Here is a 17,462-nt window from a genome sequence, read left to right as displayed (position 1 = left end):
CTCCCGTCCTTCTCAGGCAGCCCCTATCTCCAGCCGTTAGCCATGGATCCTTGCTGTTCTATAGCTGACATTGCCACCCCTCAAGTCTCTTGATACGCATTTACATCACTCCGTAACCGTGTCCTCCTGACCCTTCCCAAACTCAGCCTGATCTCCAGGCCTACAGCCTCTCCCTGCAGATGAGGGACTATGAGAAGGGCTGCAGACAGACCTTTGCATGACCCCAGCTATACAGCCCATGCTAATCCCAGCCCAAACCTGTCCTGCTGTTGGGATACCCCACTTACAGTTACAGTAACCCCTGTGGTGGTTTCACTTCACTTCATCTGTGAGTTGCAATCTCCCACCCTTCACTCCTTTGGTAAGAAACGCATTAGTGTCTTAAAATAAATGTTTCTTTTTATGTATAAATTAAGTATAGAAAGCATTCAGAGGGAATACATTTAATCCAAAATCGCACCTTAAAACTGTAGCTCTCAGTGTTCGCTCTCAGTTTACACAACTATTACACAGAAAAGTTTCCTTCAGTTTTTCCCCAAATTTCAAGTGTGATATAGAGCTCTTTGTCAAATCTTCCTGCTTTCCAGCCTTTGGCACCCTGAGGCATGGGATGACAGAAGGAGAGAGGGTGACGCTGCCCAGGGATGGGCTGACAGGACCACCTCCTCGGCACAGCCTCCCAAGAAGGGAATGCTCCCAACACTATCTCTTCTTTGTCATCACATGTCCAAATGCCCTGTGCCCTGCACCTCCATGATCCTTGCTGGGATCAGCCCAGTGCCAGCTCACACACTTGGACACAGTCATTGCAGAGCTTGAATTCCAGGAGTTCGGCATCGAGGAGTCCAGGGTATGTGCAAGGTCCGTGTATGGACCCAGGAGACGAGTGGGCTGGCAAGGCTGAGGTAAAACCACAACTTTTTTTACTCTAGATGCTGTAAAACAAAATCATCTCTCCTCCTCTTCTTCCTCCTCCTCCAATCCCGTAGTTATTTCAGCTGGAGTGCAAGGAGTGCATTTTAAGCCTGACTAATGGCAATTTATCTTCCTCCCACGAGGAATATTAGAGCCTGTCGATATGGGAGGATCTGCCGACCAGGCATTATGAGCATCAGGGGTTTGAGTCAGAGCATGGTGAGACTCTGGAACTGGGCCGCATGCCCAGGTGCTGAAGATGGGTGGAAAGACCAGAAAAAGAGGGAAGAGGACAGAAAAGTGTCAATGAGCAGGCTGTGCATAGCCAGAGGAGGCATTTGCTGAGAGCACCTCTGAGTATCTACTGCGATTCTCGGGTATTTCTGTGTACTGAAATCCTTCCCACCTTATACACATGGAATAATCTTCAAGCATCATCCAGTCTGAGTTTGACAAAGTCACTGAGTCACAGAATTTACCAGGGAGCCCTTACAGTCTTGATGGGAAAAGCAGGCACTTATAAGCACTGCAATATCATTTTAAATTTTTGTTATATGCTTCTAATTTCACTGTGCTCAGGTCGAATTAGCCTGAGGTCTGGATCTCAAAACTATTAACTCTCACTGATTAGATATTGATACGGGCTATTCTTTTCTGAAACACCATCAGTTTTGCATGCCTTTGCATACCTAACTTGAGACATCTGGAAGCCCGATTTTTTCAAGGCTCTTGGAAAAGCCACAGTTTTTTCAGTGTTTTGACATTGATTCTGTGGCTTTGAAAAGCTTCTGTCTTGAATTTCAAGTACGTAGTCATTGGTCATTTTGGAAAATCTTGTCTTAAATACTTACGGAAGGGGAACAGTGTCATGATAACGACCCATCAGAGGCAGGCTCATAAAACCGTAGTAAAGCACTTTGACAAAGAGGGTGATTTCCCTGACCGTGCTCCACCCAGTAACTGTGGCCTAATGTCCTTCCTAACTGAGGGGCAGGACACACAGTCTTTCCTAGTGTGTCTTTGAAACATCATGTCGGGAAGTGACCAGGGACATTCTCTTGTTTGCAGCAGTAAGCTCTCTGAGATGGGCCATGCCTCTCACTTCATGTCTATACAAGTGCCAGGTGCACTGCTAGAAAAAACAATCTGCGTACAGGAGAAGTGCCAGCAAGACTGGCAGCATTCAGGGGGGTGGGGAGCGGGGACCTTCTGCTGCCTCTCCTGAGGAAATGGAGTGAGGTTTCATTCCAAATGAAACGTGAGGAGACTGGCTTTGCAAACTTCATGGGTCACATCTTCTGTCTCGTGAAGTGGTGGGGGTCTCTATGGTGTTATGGCTAGTTTGGCCAAGGAGCAGCTCATGATCACCAAACTCAGAACTTGCTTAGCTCAGCTCACTCTCTCTGAAGCAAGTCAAAAAATAGCAGAAAACAGCAAATCATTCCCCTCCTTCTAAACCTGCTGGGTGGAGTACTTCACTCAGTATTCATTCCAATTTCTATTTACACACACAAGAATGTTTCCTAACTCTGGCTCACAGAATTGGTCCTCTCCAGTTCAAATTACAGCACACTTGAAGCTCTTGTTAGATCGTATCATCCATAGCGCCTTGTGAGAACTTACAGCATCCAAAACAAATTCAGAATTGGAAAAAACTATGGAACAGGCTTCTCTACAACGATTTTCAGCTTGTATCCATAGAAATAGAGGTTGGATTGGGAAAACTGCGCTCTGTTATTTTAAATAATCAAAATATAGTGATTACTGTAAGGTATGTGCTTTGTTTTAAGTGGTCTGACACTCATTTCCATAGAAACAGAGAGAGGATAACAGCCCACTTGTTTGAACTGTCCTGTGGATTCTGTCTGTGTCAGAATGCAGGAATATAAAGCTTTTAAAAATGTGGGAAAGGCCTGGGGTTTTGTTCTTAATTATGGGGGTTTTTTTGTTTGTTTTTTTTGTTTTTTTTTTTTTCTTTGTTTTAATTCTCAAAAGCCAAAAAGAACATTAGGGAACTTCTTGGAAATTTTATTCTGGGCGAATAGAATGAAAATGACAAATACCAGCTCTTAAAAAATTACAGGGGAGAAAGCAGGAAGAAAAAGCAGTAGGATGGGGAGAAGTGTACACACACACACAGAGGAATGTGTGTGTGTGTGTGTGAGAAAAAGTATTTCTGAGATATTTTTCTGACAACTCTTGTTATTCTACATTAGATCTAGTGATTTTTTTTCACTAATAGAAGATTTTAGACCATCTAACTGAACTATTTTATTTCAAATTACTATTTTCACATTCACTTTCTTTATTTCACATTGTTTTCTTCTTAACTGACACACTAATTTTATCGGAATTTCCATACACTAAGCAATGATATGAGTTTTGAATTGGCAGTTTGGCTGAAATTCATGGGAAAATGAATATCAAGGAGAAAAAGAAGTGAAGTGCTCAAATTTTGTCTTTGCTTTTTTAAAGCTTCCATGTAACAACACAATTCCTGCATTTCTGGCACAGTAAAATGATTCCAAGTTCAAAAGAGAGAAACTCACTGAAGCAGATGTGATATCTTTCTTGGATTCTAACCCCTGGACTTTCAAGTGATTTTTTTCTTTGGGGAAAAAATGAATCCAATTCCTGTTGCTCGTGAGGGAAGGACAAGACTGAGATTCTGGAATTCTACATGCTGAACATGTCTGGATTAGTTATATTGTCTTCCAGCAACTGAACATTGCCAGTTTGGAGAAGCAGCTTTCAAGGCTGTAGCAGAGAGGTGCATTCTGCACATCATGATAAACATTTGCTCCCTTCCTGCCTTTGTGTTTTATGCTACTGTCTCCAAGTTTTCTATTCACACACTACCCATCACGGGGGATAGCAGAGATTCGCAAAAATACTTTTTATATTTTAGGGTACTTGGTTTTTAGGTTAATGTTGAATAGCAAAGTAGCCCCCATTCAGCGGGAAAAGAAAAAGAAAGTGTATACATATATCTCAGTGCCATTCTACTGAAATCATGTCTTCAGTTCCTGTCAGCCACAGTGTCCGTGAGTTTTCCTTCTCCACAGGAAGGCTTCCCTGGAAGATGTGTACAAGCCGGAGCACCCAGCTGCCTCTTGCGCTGTGCTGTCCTTCAGCCCTCCCCGCTTCACCTCCCTGGAGGTTACCTGCATTTCAAACCTCTCCCAGTTCAGTCATTCCACTTGGAAACTGCCTTTGCCTTCGGGTTATACTTGCACACTGCCAAAAGAATGCCAGGCTCATTCCTGCGCTTTGGGATGGTCTTTTGCTTTCAGCATCACCAGGCTAGAAAAAGTTACGTTATCTCACTGGGAAGATTCACAAATACTCATCAGGCAACAGCCCTGGCAGACCTTCTGATTCAAAGCCTTTCAAGCACAAAAATGGGATACTTCCCAGTGATTTTGGATGCTGTCTATATTCTTCTGCATTGATTGCGCTTCAATGACCCCCAACAAAATTTGTTTGAATTTTAAAACCCCGCTGTGTTAAGAGAATCTTCCCCCACAAAACCGGGGGACAGACAGTAGAAAAGGTTTGACTGCAGCAATTTGCATTAAGTGTCCTTTGCAGGCTTTGACTATTTCCACCCACCCCTGAAAGAGCCTGGGAGACGGGCATTAACGGCCAATCATTAGGCAATGGCTTTTTGAGATAACAATCAGGCTTGCCTAGTATCAATGAGACCTGTTAAAATTAAGTCTTTGCCTTGCAGAGTCACTTTGTGTTGTCATGTGGGATACTGAGATGTGATACAGCACGTCCTCTTCCCCTAAGCAGGTTTAATCCCATCTTCTCATAATCTCAAAATTCTGTTTGTCCCTGCCATGGCATCCTGGTTATCAAACCAGCTGTGCTAATTAGAGATGTCTTCCTCTCTGTCTTGCGTATTCCCACACCCCGGCATTCATTTCTGCCTTTGGTGGGACTGACCTGAGACAGCAAGTGCAGGAAGTGTCCAACTGAATGATCACCCTGAAGGCAAGGTCCGGGGGAAAAAGGAGGAGAGTAGGGGGAGACAACCACAAGTCTCCTTCCCCAGGTGGAAGGCAGAGGGTAACTGGCTGAGTTCAAAGGCAAACACTGTCCTTACCTGAGGCAAGGGTTTCACCTGCAGACCTACTGTTTTCTCTGCCCATCTGTGTTTGCAGTTGCAGATGTTTCAGAGTGATTTTATACTGTTATTTGGGAATCTTTGATCCCATTTATCTGAGTTCAGTAACACTTGATTGAACGTCCCTGACCTCAGACAGGTTCATGTGAAACCTGTTTTGCTCTTATCTGCCCAAGACTACGGAGGCATAGTCTGATATATGTGATACCCCGTTGTTTTTCTGGGTGTTAAGAGGGACAAGGTGAGGAATAAAAGTGGGTTCAGATTCAAACATGATGACCAAGTTGGTCAAAGTTCAGTGTAACCTCTGAAAAGAGGGGCCAGACTTTGGAAATTCAAATCTGGATGCATTCCAACTTCAGTTGGAACAGGAGGAGAGGAATAGTTTTAACACAATTAGTTTGGTTCCATCATCTTTCACTTACTCACTCATGGGGTTTTGTCTTTTTTTTTTTTTTTTTTTTTTTTTTTTTTTTTTTTTTTTTTTTTTTTTTTCAGGAGAAAGATCAGTGTGAACATGCATAGCAGGATGTAAACAGTTGGATATTCATGTTTACCCGCTGTATATCGCAGCACAGCCCCAGGAAGAAAAGATGCTTTCATTCCCCATTTCCAGAGTTGGTTCTAAGCTCTCTTTCCTGAGGACAGCTCTTACAGGAACTGGGAAATGAGTGTCCTGATTTATCCCCTTGAGTCCCTCATACCTTAAAAGAAGCACCAAATGACATTTGAAGGTAGTTTAGCAGGTAGCAATGACAATTTGTTGGAACTTCTCACCGGTTCACTTTTCTGTATCACAAAAGATTACAGGGAACAACTTGAACTCTCTCAAAGTAACTTCAAGATGTTTCCCCACTTTGCAGTGAAGGTTTTAAGCCAAGCCTACACACTTCAAACTCAAGACCCGCTGGAGTCGGAACGCTGCGGGGATGAGGCAAGGAGGTGCCACCGGTGTGAGGAAAGAGAGAAGGTCCTTTCGCAGCCTGGAAGAGTCAGTGCTGTTTGCCCACTGAAATCCCTCACCCAGAGATCCTGCCAGGCGTAGGTCCCAGCTGGGTCCCCTCAGAGACCCGTGAGCCGAGGTGTAAGGGCTGCAGCGGCAGACTTGGCAGGGTCGGGCACGAGGGCCGAGGGCGCCTGGAGCAGGCAAGGCAGGGAAGTTGGGCTGCGGGGGACGGGGAGTGATGGGGAGCACCTGGCACCTGCCTCGGGAAAAACACAAGCGGGGAAACGCGGTCACGGTCACGAGTCGCGGTGCGTGCAAGTCCGTGACAGTCTTCCAACCATTGCCAGGCGAGAACGATGGGGGAGACGGTGAGATGGAGCCTCTAGAGCAGAGGGAGGCGCGAACTGCTCGGAGAGGGGTGGGGAGAGCCGGGGAGGGCGGGCGAGGTGCAGCCGGCTCTGAGTCAGCCCGGCCGCGCGATGTGCGCGGAGAGCAGCGCCCGGCACGGCGCCGCCGGGAGTCCGCGTCCCTTCCCGTCCCCTCCCCGCCGCCCCCGCGTCCCGAGCGCCCGCGCCCGCCGGACCCGCTCCCGCCGCGGCCGCTGGCAGGGCTGCTCCGCCCTCGCCCTCCTTCTGCCCCTTCTCATAAAATATTTCTTTATTTTCTCCGTGACCACTAGTAGCTTCCACATTTTGGATCAGGTTCCATTCCAGGGGCTGCTGTGAGTTTTGCTGGTTCTCCAGTCTGAGGGTACTCTGGGCTCCCAGGACACTGTCAGAAGAGCCATTTTTCAGGGCATCAGGGCCTCATGACAGCCATTTCTTCACAACTCTCCTGTGTTCAAGGACTAGTTCCCAAAACAGGTGAAACAAGGAGCTGGCCAAACCAGCCAACTCCTCTCCAGTATTTCACACTGTAGGTGTGCTGGTGCTATAGAAAGCCCAGGTGCTGAGGGACAGCTGGCTTGGCTGGGGATAGAAGCACTTTGTGGGTGCCTTCCCAACAGCAAGGATCACTGCCCCTCACCTCCTCATCCCCTTGCTTCTCCAGTGGGAAAGGCCTTAGCTCTCCATCCCATCCCCACTCCTTCTCCCACCTTTTCCCTGTCTTGAGAATTTCTGTGCCTTAATTTCCCACAGCTGACGAAGCGAACTGACCCCTTGTCCAAATGGGAACAAACTCCTCCTCTCTGGCAACACTGAGGAACACCCACTTACCCCCTTTTTAGTGCTCCTTCCTTCTTTTTATGTTCTCCTTGCTGCTCTGAGCCCAGGCTTGACCTCGCCTCCTTGGCTCACTCACCAGTCAGTCTCCCTTTCTTTACCGAGTCCCAGCCAGGTTTTCTGGGCAGCTTTCAAGAAATGTGGCTGTAACAGAAGATCAAAAATGAAGTAATTGTGATTGCATAACTGGGGTGAGGAATGACTTTCTGGATGTGAACAGAAAGCAGCCGCTGCTTAGGGCTCGAACCGTTTAATCTTGCTACTGGATTTCTGTCTTTTCTTGCAAAACAGTTCAGACAGAATTGAGCATCACTTTAACTCCACAGACTTGGTCTCCTGACCCAACCACAGAAACAAGGGGGTCTAATGAAAAAGCAAACCAGTTCACCCCAGAAATACAATCTGCTCCTGTGACCTTTCTACATTAAAAGTTTCCATTAAGTTCTGTGGCATTCACCCATCCAAGATTCCCCCAGGTAAAAGGAAAGCAAACAAACGCTTTGAGCAAATGCTTTGTTTGTAGTAACGCGGGAGGATGAATCACTACCGACCACAACGATGCAGAGGTTTTTCTGTAGGCTTTGTGTTGGTCAGATAAAATCCTATATAAATTTTCTTGAGTCAGTTCTGTTGACTCACCGTGGCAATTGCAGCGTGTCCTTCAACCAGGATATTTAAAGAAGTGCTAGAAGGAGTGATGCAATGATGCATCTTCTCAACACTGCCTTGTAAAAGGCAGATGTTCATTGCATTATTTAAAGAAAAACATTTCATTTTAGAAATGTGTTGCATTTCAATAATGTGTGAGTTAAAGCTCAAAGTCCGGTTTAAAGCTTCTCCGAGTGAAGTGGGCTTTGGTCTGGGATTTGTTCTGTGGAATAAAGAGGTGTGTGTCAGAAGTGAGATTTTTAGTTTAGATCATGGTGCTGAGAGCCCAGGTTTTGTTTCAGGCTTGTCCCCGCAGTTCTTTTTGCCTTCCTGCAGGTGTAATTTATGAAACCACATTTTAAATGTGCTAATATGTTTTGCTAAATCCACTGATGAGATTTAGTTATCTTGTTAGAGATGTAAAAGCTTTGGTCCTGTCAGGTTGTAACACATTTTTGAGGCCTTTACAGTAAGCTAGGTCTTCATCCCCAAGAAGAGATGCTGCCCCCAAAGTTCGTGTCCCCGTGTCCTTGTGAGAAATCCCTCTCCCTTAGGCCACAAGCGGCTCGCACACACCACTCCAAATAAACGCTCCGGGGGCTCTCGGGGCACACGAGCACTCCGGGCCCTTTACCGGGCTCCTCCTCGGCGCCTGCCCCGGGAACCCCCGACTCCCCCGGGGCTGTGCGCAGCCAGGACCGGCGCCCCCAGCCGCACTGTCCGGGGAGGCCGGGAGGGAGGGAAGGAGGGATGGCGGGAGGGACCGCGGGGGCGCTGGCAGGGACGGGACTCATGGCGCAGCAGGACGCGGCCGCTCTCCTCGCCATCGAACGCCCGGCTCCGTGTTGCCGCCCGCCCCCGGGCCGCCCGCAGCCGGCGCACACGAACGCCACGGGCACGGGGGCCGCGTCCGCCCCGCCGCTCTCGCTGCTGCTGCTGCTGCTGCTGGTCGGGCCGGCCGCCGCCCGGCTCCAGCAGCGACAGCGAGCGCTCCCGCTCCGGGCACAGCGACCCCCGACATCGCCTTCCAATCGCCGGCCGAGGAAGCGGCGGTGAGCGCGGGCGCCGGTCCGGGGCCGCCCGGGAGCTGCCCTCAGCTGGGTTCGGCGCGGCTCGTTCGGTTCGGCTTGACGCAGTGAAAGTCGGCTGAACTCGACAGACTTCGGCTGCTGGCCTAAAGTCGGCGATTTTCGTCAGGCCTCGGCAATTTTCGGCTGTTCGGCTGCACTCGGTTATTATCGGTTGCCAGCAGCGCGCCAAGACTTCCGCCCTTCTTCGCCGCCATGCTGGTTGTGGCTGAAGCCACTTCCGGTCGAACCGCCACATTTTGTGTGGGCACTCACTAAAGTGCCCCCCCCCCCCCCCCCCCCCCGCTGCTGGCACAGGCGCCTGGCTCAATGGACCGCCGGCAGCGGCGCGGTTGAACCCCCATCCCGTGTCCGCACACCCGCAAACGCCGCGTAAAATCGCGTCCGGACGGCTCCGTGGTCCGGGTGGCGCGCGCAGGCAGCCGGCTGCCACGCGCCCGGGCTCCTTGCCTTTTTCCCTCCCTTTCGGCCCCGAGCTGCGGGCGGGCGGCAGCGCCGCCCCCGAGCTCACAATGCGGGGCTTCCACGCGCGTCGGGGACGGGCGGGGGGGACGGCTGCACTACCGCTCTTTGCCCACAGGGTGGCAGCACTGCCGCACGGCTCCGGCGGGACGGGCGGGAGGGACAGCTGCACTACCGCTCTCTGCCCACAGGGTGGCAGCACTGCCGCGCGGCGGCGCGGAGCGGAGCCATAAACGAACGTGCCCAGGAATGCCCTGGCGAACAGCCTCCGGAATAAATGGCCCAAAAGACCCCCGAGCACACCTGCGAGAGCCCTGCCAGCAACCAGACCGAAACAAAAAAGCCTTTCGTTCAGGCTCTATTTCAATATTTTTTATCTTTGTGATTCTGATATTTACATTAATCATTACGATTTATCTTCTATATTATGTACATTATACATAAGGTGTTGTATTATTTATATTGTGGTATGTATATTATTATATATAGGGTTATGTATTATGTACATTATTATACATAATGTTTATATTATGTATATTGTACATATTATATGCAAGATGTAATAATATATTGTGTATTTATTGATATTACTGATATTATGTTTCATTTTTATATTTCTCTTTTTGCTACTTATATTTTTCTTTTTCTGTTATTTTTTAATTCGTGTTTATTTGTTTATATTCTAAATGATATTTTAAACTAGATGAATTCATTTACCTAACACATCAGAAACACAATTAATTTGAATTAAATGAGCCTGGTTTTCTAAGGGGTAAAGTTTTAATCTTTATTTAAATAATATGGGCATATTTTCTCTATCTGTATGGGGGTTTTTTTGTGGGTTGCGGGGGATTTTATTTTGGGGTTTTTTTTTTTTTTGTTCGCTTTGTTTTGGATTTCTTTGCTAATAAACAAGCAGGGTCGGAGAGTTACAAAATAAAACGTCTACTTTGTTTTTATTGCTCCCTCTGAAATGCGCCTCGACAGCCTGGACAGCAGGCTGCTGCTGGTAACACTGTGCACGGGTAGGAGGAGACCTGGTCGGGGCTGGGAAGGAAAAAACGGCACCACGGTGGTCACAGCTTTCTCCCTTCAGGAGTTTTATGGAGCAGAAAATACAGAGCTTTTGCCAACTGCGCTTCCAATTACGTCCAGACGTCCAGCGGGCACGGAGGTCATTTTTCGTCTTTCTTGCCAACAGCCAAACTTCTGCATAGTGGGGGGAAGAAAGAGTATGGGGGGAAAAAAGGAACAAAAACATGAAAAAATGAAATGAACCAAAAAAAAAATATAAAATAAGAAATAAAATTAAAATATAAATTAAAAAATATTTTAAAGTAATAAAAAAGTGAAAAATAAATAAAATTAAATAAAAAATAAAAATAAAAGTAATTAAATGTAAAATAAAAAATAACAAAAGAAATAAAAAACTAAAATAAAAATTTAAAAAAAACAAAGAAAAAATCTTTTTAAAACCACAAAACTTACAAAAAACAACATGAAAAACCACAATAAAAGAACATAAAAACCATAAAAATAAAAAGTAAAAAATAAAATAATAACAATAAATACAAAATTAAATAAATGCAGCTGTCACCTCATGCCACTGCCTAACAGAGCTCCAGGAGTTTCCTCGTTTATGCAGCACATGGACCTTTGGCCCCTTTAAGGTGCACGTGACCTTTCTTTGGCCACTGAGCAAATCTGGATTTTGTAACTCCGGCACCCAAAGGCACCATTCTAAATGGAAATCCGTGTCTCTGTGCAGACACCTGCTGGCTGCCCAAAGGAGTTCTCCATGCTGCTGAGGCTGGATCCTGTGAGTGCTGTCCATCACTGCACAGCACCAGCTGGATATTGGCAGCTGCTGGTTCTTGTTAGTTTTTAAAAAATAAAACTCCTTGTTAATTGTAATGTGTGCCATTCCTTTAATGACTGAGACCAGACCATTAGTGCACAAGTTATTCATTGTTCCATTTTTTCAGTTTCCCTCTGTATTGTTTAGTACTGGCATTGTCTTTCTGTTGGACAGAAATTAGCTCTTTCCCGATTTTCAGGAAAGCATTTTAAGTTTAATGTGCTCTTCTTGTTGTTATTGTTTCCCCAGCATCATCTTTTCGCCACAACATCTTTTTGGTGGAAAAACATGACCTGGAAGTACTAATTGTTGTGGAGAGGTAAATTTGTAGTATGAATATTGGGTCGCATTGTTTCTTCTGTAATTCAGGTTTTCACGTTGTTTGTCTCAGCTATTAAATGCTTTAAATTAAATTCTACTTTGCTAAAGTTTTCAAAGTAACATTCTAAAGATGTTGGGTTAGAACAACATTAGGTTTTTCTTCAAACCTTAGAGATTTTGGAATAGAGCAAGAAACTTTAAGATTTTCATCCTTAAGTGTCATAAATTGTGAATTTCACGTTATGTGGTATTCTAATAAAACAAGCATCAGCTTGGAACTCTGTGTTATTTTAATCAGACTTACCCATGAAGAAGATACTCTTTCTCTTCAAGAAGAAGCAGCAGTTTCTAGTATTAGATGGATTCCAGTACTATGCCTCACAGCATTGAAAAGGTCAAAATGCTGGATAAATATTTTGTACTAGATATTGCCACTACACTGCATCTTGGGCAATTATTTACGCATTCAATATGTAATGGGATGAGGTTGGAATTGAAGATTTCAGACACGCCAAGGCCACACTCAGGCAGCTTCTTGCCACCATGCTTATCTTTTTAAAATGATCTATCATTCTTGAACCACTCCCTGAACTGGGCAGCTGGCTGTAGGTGACTCTGCTTGGGCAAGGGCTTGGGCGGGCCCAGTGTTGTCCAGAGCTCCCTGCCAGCCTTGGCCACAGTGTGAGGTCATGAAGTGTTTCCTGGGAGAGTTTCTTTCCCTTGTGTAACTGTCTGTATCTTGACCCATGAGTGTTTTCTCACATTTGCCTTTCTCCCCTGTCCCCCTGAGGGAGTGGGAGTGGGCAGCAGGATGGGGGGTCACCTGCCAGCCAGGGCCAGCCCCTCCCACCCCTGAAGGGGCTGAAATCTGCAGAGGAGCCGGGTGGGAGCACAGGCAAGGCAAGAGGCCACACTGCACAGACCCTGTACCCTGCGCTTGGCTAGTGGCATCGAGTGTGACTAGCAGCTGTAATGAGCAGGAGGAGAGAAGTCTGAGGGGAAGCTGAGCCTGGGAAAGGGCAGGAAGGAAGACAAATCGGTCTACTTCAAATGAGCATGTGTCCCGGCTAACCCAAGATGTTACAGTAGTCCATTTCTATCTGTGTCCAAAATTGTTACTGTCTCTTTAAGATCCAGCGCCATGGCTGGAAGGTGACACTCAGGGGACAGGGGTTGCTGGGGTTCCTCTTCAAAGCCAGGGGACTCTCAGGCAGACCCCTCTCACGCTGTGGTCTTTGCTCAAGGCAGAATCTTTGCCTTGGGTTTTGCTGTTGTTTTTTCTTTTTCCCCCTCCCTTTTGTTCCTCCTTTGCATCTTGGACTGCCTCAATGCGAGTTCCAGGAGTGCCTGTCGGCAGCACTATGCCAGAAAGGACCGGCCTTGCTCCAGGCCGAGCTGCCCATAGCTTGGCAGCAATGCCCAGCTGAGGCAAGAAGGCACCAAGTCAGCCCAGCCCAGCTGCTTTGCCTTGCCTTGCCTTGCCGTGCCTTGCCTTGCCTTGCCTTGCCGTGCCTTGCCTTGCCGTGCCTTGCCTTGCCGTGCCTTGCCGTGCCTTGCCTTGCCGTGCCTTGCCTTGCTGTGCCTTGCCTTGCCGTGCCTTGCCTTGCCTTGCCTTGCCTTGCCTTGCCTTGCCGTGCCTTGCCTTGCCTTGCCTTGCCGTGCCTTGCCTTGCCGTGCCTTGCCTTGCCTCGCCGTGCCTTGCCGTGCCTTGCCGTGCCTTGCCTTGCCGTGCCTTGCCTTGCCGTGCCTTGCCTTGCCTCGCCGTGCCTTGCCTCGCCGTGCCTTGCCTCGCCGTGCCTTGCCTCTCCTCGCCGTGCCTTGCCTCGCCGTGCCTTGCCTCGCCGTGCCTCGCCTCACCGTGCCTTGCCTCGCCCTGCCTTACCTTGCCGTGCCTTGCCTCGCCGTGCCTTGCCTTGCCTCGCCGTGCCTTGCCTCGCCTCGTCGTGCCTTGCCTTGCCTTGCCGTGCCTTGCCTCGCCGTGCCTTGCCTCGCCCTGCCTTGCCTTGCCGTGCCTCGCCTCGCCGTGCCTTGCCGTGCCTCGCCGTGCCTTGCCTCGTCGTGCCTTGCCTCGCCGTGCCTTGCCTCGCCGTGCCTTGCCTTGCCTTGCCTTGCCGTGCCTTGCCTCGCCGTGCCTTGCCTTGCCTTGCCGTGCCTTGCCTCGCCGTGCCTTGCCGTGCCTTGCCTCGCCGTGCCTTGCCTTGCCTCGCCGTGCCTTGCCTCGTCGTGCCTTGCCTCGTCGTGCCTTGCCTCGCCGTGCCTTGCCTTGCCTTGCCTTGCCTTGCCGTGCCTCGCCTCGCCGTGCCTTGCCTCGCCGTGCCTTGCCTCGCCTCGCCGTGCCTTGCCTCGCCTCGTCGTGCCTTGCCTTGCCTCGCCGTGCCTTGCCTCGCCTCGTCGTGCCTTGCCTTGCCTCGCCGTGCCTTGCCTCGCCTCGTCGTGCCTTGCCTTGCCTCGCCGTGCCTCGCCTCACCGTGCCTTGCCTCGACCTGCCTTGCCTTGCCGTGCCTTGCCTCGCCGTGCCTTGCCTCGCCGTGCCTTGCCTTGCCTCGCCGTGCCTTGCCGTGCCTTGCCTTGCCTCGCCATGCCTTGCCGTGCCTTGCCTTGCCTCGCCGTGCCTTGCCTCGCCGTGCATTGCCTTGCCTCGCCGTGCCTTGCCTCGCCTCGCCGTGCCTTGCCTTGCCTCGCCGTGCCTTGCCTCGCCTCGCCGTGCCTTGCCTCGCCTCGCCGTGCCTTGCCTTGCCTCGCCGTGCCTTGCCGTGCCTTGCCTTGCCTCGCCATGCCTTGCCTTGCCTCGCCATGCCTTGCCTCGCCGTGCCTTGCCTCGCCGTGCCTTGCCTCGCCGTGCCTTGCCTTGCCGTGCCTTGCCTCGCCCTGCCTTGCCTTGCCTTGCCTTGCCGTGCCTTGCCTTGCCTCGCCGTGCCTCGCCTCACCGTGCCTTGCCTCGCCCTGCCTTGCCTTGCCGTGCCTTGCCTCGCCGTGCCTTGCCTTGCCTCGCCGTGCCTTGCCTTGCCTCGCCTCGTCGTGCCTTGCCTCGCCGTGCCTTGCCGTGCCTTGCCTTGCCTCGCCATGCCTTGCCTCGCCGTGCCTTGCCTCGCCGTGCCTTGCCTTGCCTTGCCTTGCCGTGCCTTGCCTTGCCTTGCCGTGCCTCGCCTTGCCTTGCCTTGCCTTGCCGTGCCTTGCCTTGCCTCGCCGTGCCTTGCCTCACCGTGCCTTGGCTCGCCGTGCCTTGCCTTGCCTTGCCTTGCCTTGCCTTGCCTTGCTGTGCCTTGCCGTGCCTTGCCGTGCCTCGCCGTGCCTTGCCTTGCTTTGCCTTGCCGTGCCTTGCCTCGCCGTGCCTCGCCTCGCCGTGCCTTGCCTTGCCTCGCCGTGCATTGCCGTGCCTTGCCTTGCCTCGCCATGCCTGTGCCTTGCCTTGCCTCGCCGTGCCTTGCCGTGCCTTGCCTTGCCTCGCCATGCCTTGCCTCGCCGTGCCTTGCCTCGCCGTGCCTTTCCTTGCCGTGCCTTTCCTTGCCTTGCCGTGCCGTGCCTTGCCTCGCCCTGCCTTGCCTTGCCGTGCCTTGCCTCGCCGTGCCTTGCCTCGCCTCGCCGTGCCTTGCCTTGCCTCGCCGTGCCTTGCCTCGCCTCGCCGTGCCTTGCCTTGCCTCGCCGTGCCTTGCCGTGCCTTGCCTTGCCTCGCCATGCCTTGCCTTGCCTCGCCATGCCTTGCCTCGCCGTGCCTTGCCTCGCCGTGCCTTGCCTCGCCGTGCCTTGCCTTGCCGTGCCTTGCCTTGCCCTGCCTTGCCTTGCCTTGCCTTGCCGTGCCTTGCCTTGCCTCGCCGTGCCTCGCCTCACCGTGCCTTGCCTCGCCCTGCCTTGCCTTGCCGTGCCTTGCCTCGCCGTGCCTTGCCTTGCCTCGCCGTGCCTTGCCTCGCCTCGTCGTGCCTTGCCTCGCCGTGCCTTGCCGTGCCTTGCCTTGCCTCGCCATGCCTTGCCTCGCCGTGCCTTGCCTCGCCGTGCCTTGCCTTGCCTTGCCTTGCCTTGCCGTGCCTTGCCTTGCCTTGCCGTGCCTTGCCTTGCCTTGCCTTGCCTTGCCGTGCCTTGCCTTGCCTCGCCGTGCCTTGCCTCACCGTGCCTTGGCTCGCCGTGCCTTGCCTTGCCTTGCCTTGCCTTGCCTCGCCTTGCTGTGCCTTGCCGTGCCTTGCCGTGCCTTGCCTCGCCTCGCCATGCCTTGCCTCGCCGTGCCTCGCCTCGCCGTGCCTTGCCTCACCGTGCCTTGCCTTGCCTTGCCTCGCCGTGCCTTGCCTCGCCGTGCCTTGCCTCGCCGTGCCTTGCCTTGCCTTGCCGTGCCTTGCCTCGCCGTGCCTTGCCTCGCCGTGCCTCGCCGTGCCTTGCCTTGCCGTGCCTTGCCTTGCCGTGCCTTGCCTCGCTGTGCCTTGCCGTGCCTTGCCTCGCCGTGCCTTGCCTCGCCTTGCCTCGCCGTGCCTTGCCTCGCCTTGCCTCGCCGTGCCTTGCCTCGCCGTGCCTCGCCGTGCCTTGCCTTGCCGTGCCTTGCCGTGCCTTGCCTCGCCGTGCCTTGCCTTGCCGTGCCTTGCCGTGCCTTGCCTTGCCTCGCCGTGCCTTGCCTTGCTTTGCCTTGCCGTGCCTTGCCTCGCCGTGCCTCGCCTCGCCGTGCCTTGCCTTGCCTCGCCGTGCCTTGCCGTGCCTTGCCTTGCCTCGCCATGCCTGTGCCTTGCCTTGCCTCGCCGTGCCTTGCCGTGCCTTGCCTTGCCTCGCCATGCCTTGCCTCGCCGTGCCTTGCCTCGCCGTGCCTTTCCTTGCCGTGCCTTTCCTTGCCTTGCCGTGCCGTGCCTTGCCTTGCCGTGCCTTGCCTTGCCTCGCCGTGCCTCGCCTCACCGTGCCTTGCCTCGCCGTGCCTTGCCTTGCCTTGCCTTGCCGTGCCTTGCCTCGCCGTGCCTTGCCGTGCCTTGCCTCGCCGTGCCTTGCCGTGCCTTGCCTCGCCGTGCCTTGCCGTGCCTTGCCTCGCCTTGCCGTGCCTTGCCTTACCATTCTCTGCCACAATGAAGGCAAATCTCCCCATGAGTTGTAGCTGTTTGCTGAGTATCACCTGTGGGATGTGCCAGCTGCCTTTGCTGAGGGCGGGATAAGAAGGCTGACTCTATTTTCCCTTTGTCTCCCTAAACATGGTTGTGCCGTCTTGAAAGGGGGGGGTACCCCTCCACTTTGGGTTTGTCTTTGTTCCTGACGAGTTTGTGGGATTTAACAATTTTGTGTCTAGTGATGATTTCCACCAGCAAGGAAAAATGAAATATGAGTAGATAGAAGTGGATTGTGTACACTGGACCTCATCCTGACCTAGAGGGGACTGCATGTTGAGTTTTGTCACATGCACCTTCACAGGACAAATGGCCTCTCAGCTGCTCAACAAGAAGTGACCAGCAGTCATCTCAGAGGAGACCATGGGGACAAGTGACCACCTCACAGGATTGCGGAGACAGAAGCCCCCTTGTCTCTTCCCTCCCTGGCTGCCCCATGGCTGCGCTTTGCCATCCTGACAGCCAAACACTCTCCTCTGGGTCTAGGAGTAGTGGGAGGGATGTGGACCTTGTGGTGGCATAGCTGGACATCCCGTGTGTCATGCTGCTGGGGAAGTTGGTGTCATTTCTGGGCCTACCAGGCCACCACAGCATCCCTACTTCTCTCTTGGACAGCTCCATGGAAAGGAAGGGGTTTGGAGTCCCTTTGTCCCTGTGTCTGACTCAGTGTCACGGGGTGCTGGAGCTCAGCCTGCAGCAGCCCTGTATGGGCCTTCCCCATGTCCCTACAGCTGGAGACACCAAAAGTGGTGACATGGAGTGGTGACACCTGGTCCCAGCTGTGCTCAGAAGGGTCAAGT

The sequence above is a fragment of the Chamaea fasciata genome, unplaced genomic scaffold (genome assembly GCF_029207755.1).
Source record: "Chamaea fasciata isolate MVZ Bird 193981 ecotype frontalis unplaced genomic scaffold, bChaFas1.0.hap1 SCAF_2, whole genome shotgun sequence".
NCBI lineage: Eukaryota > Metazoa > Chordata > Aves > Passeriformes > Sylviidae > Chamaea > Chamaea fasciata.
Note: the sequence above shows the minus strand (reverse complement) of the source record.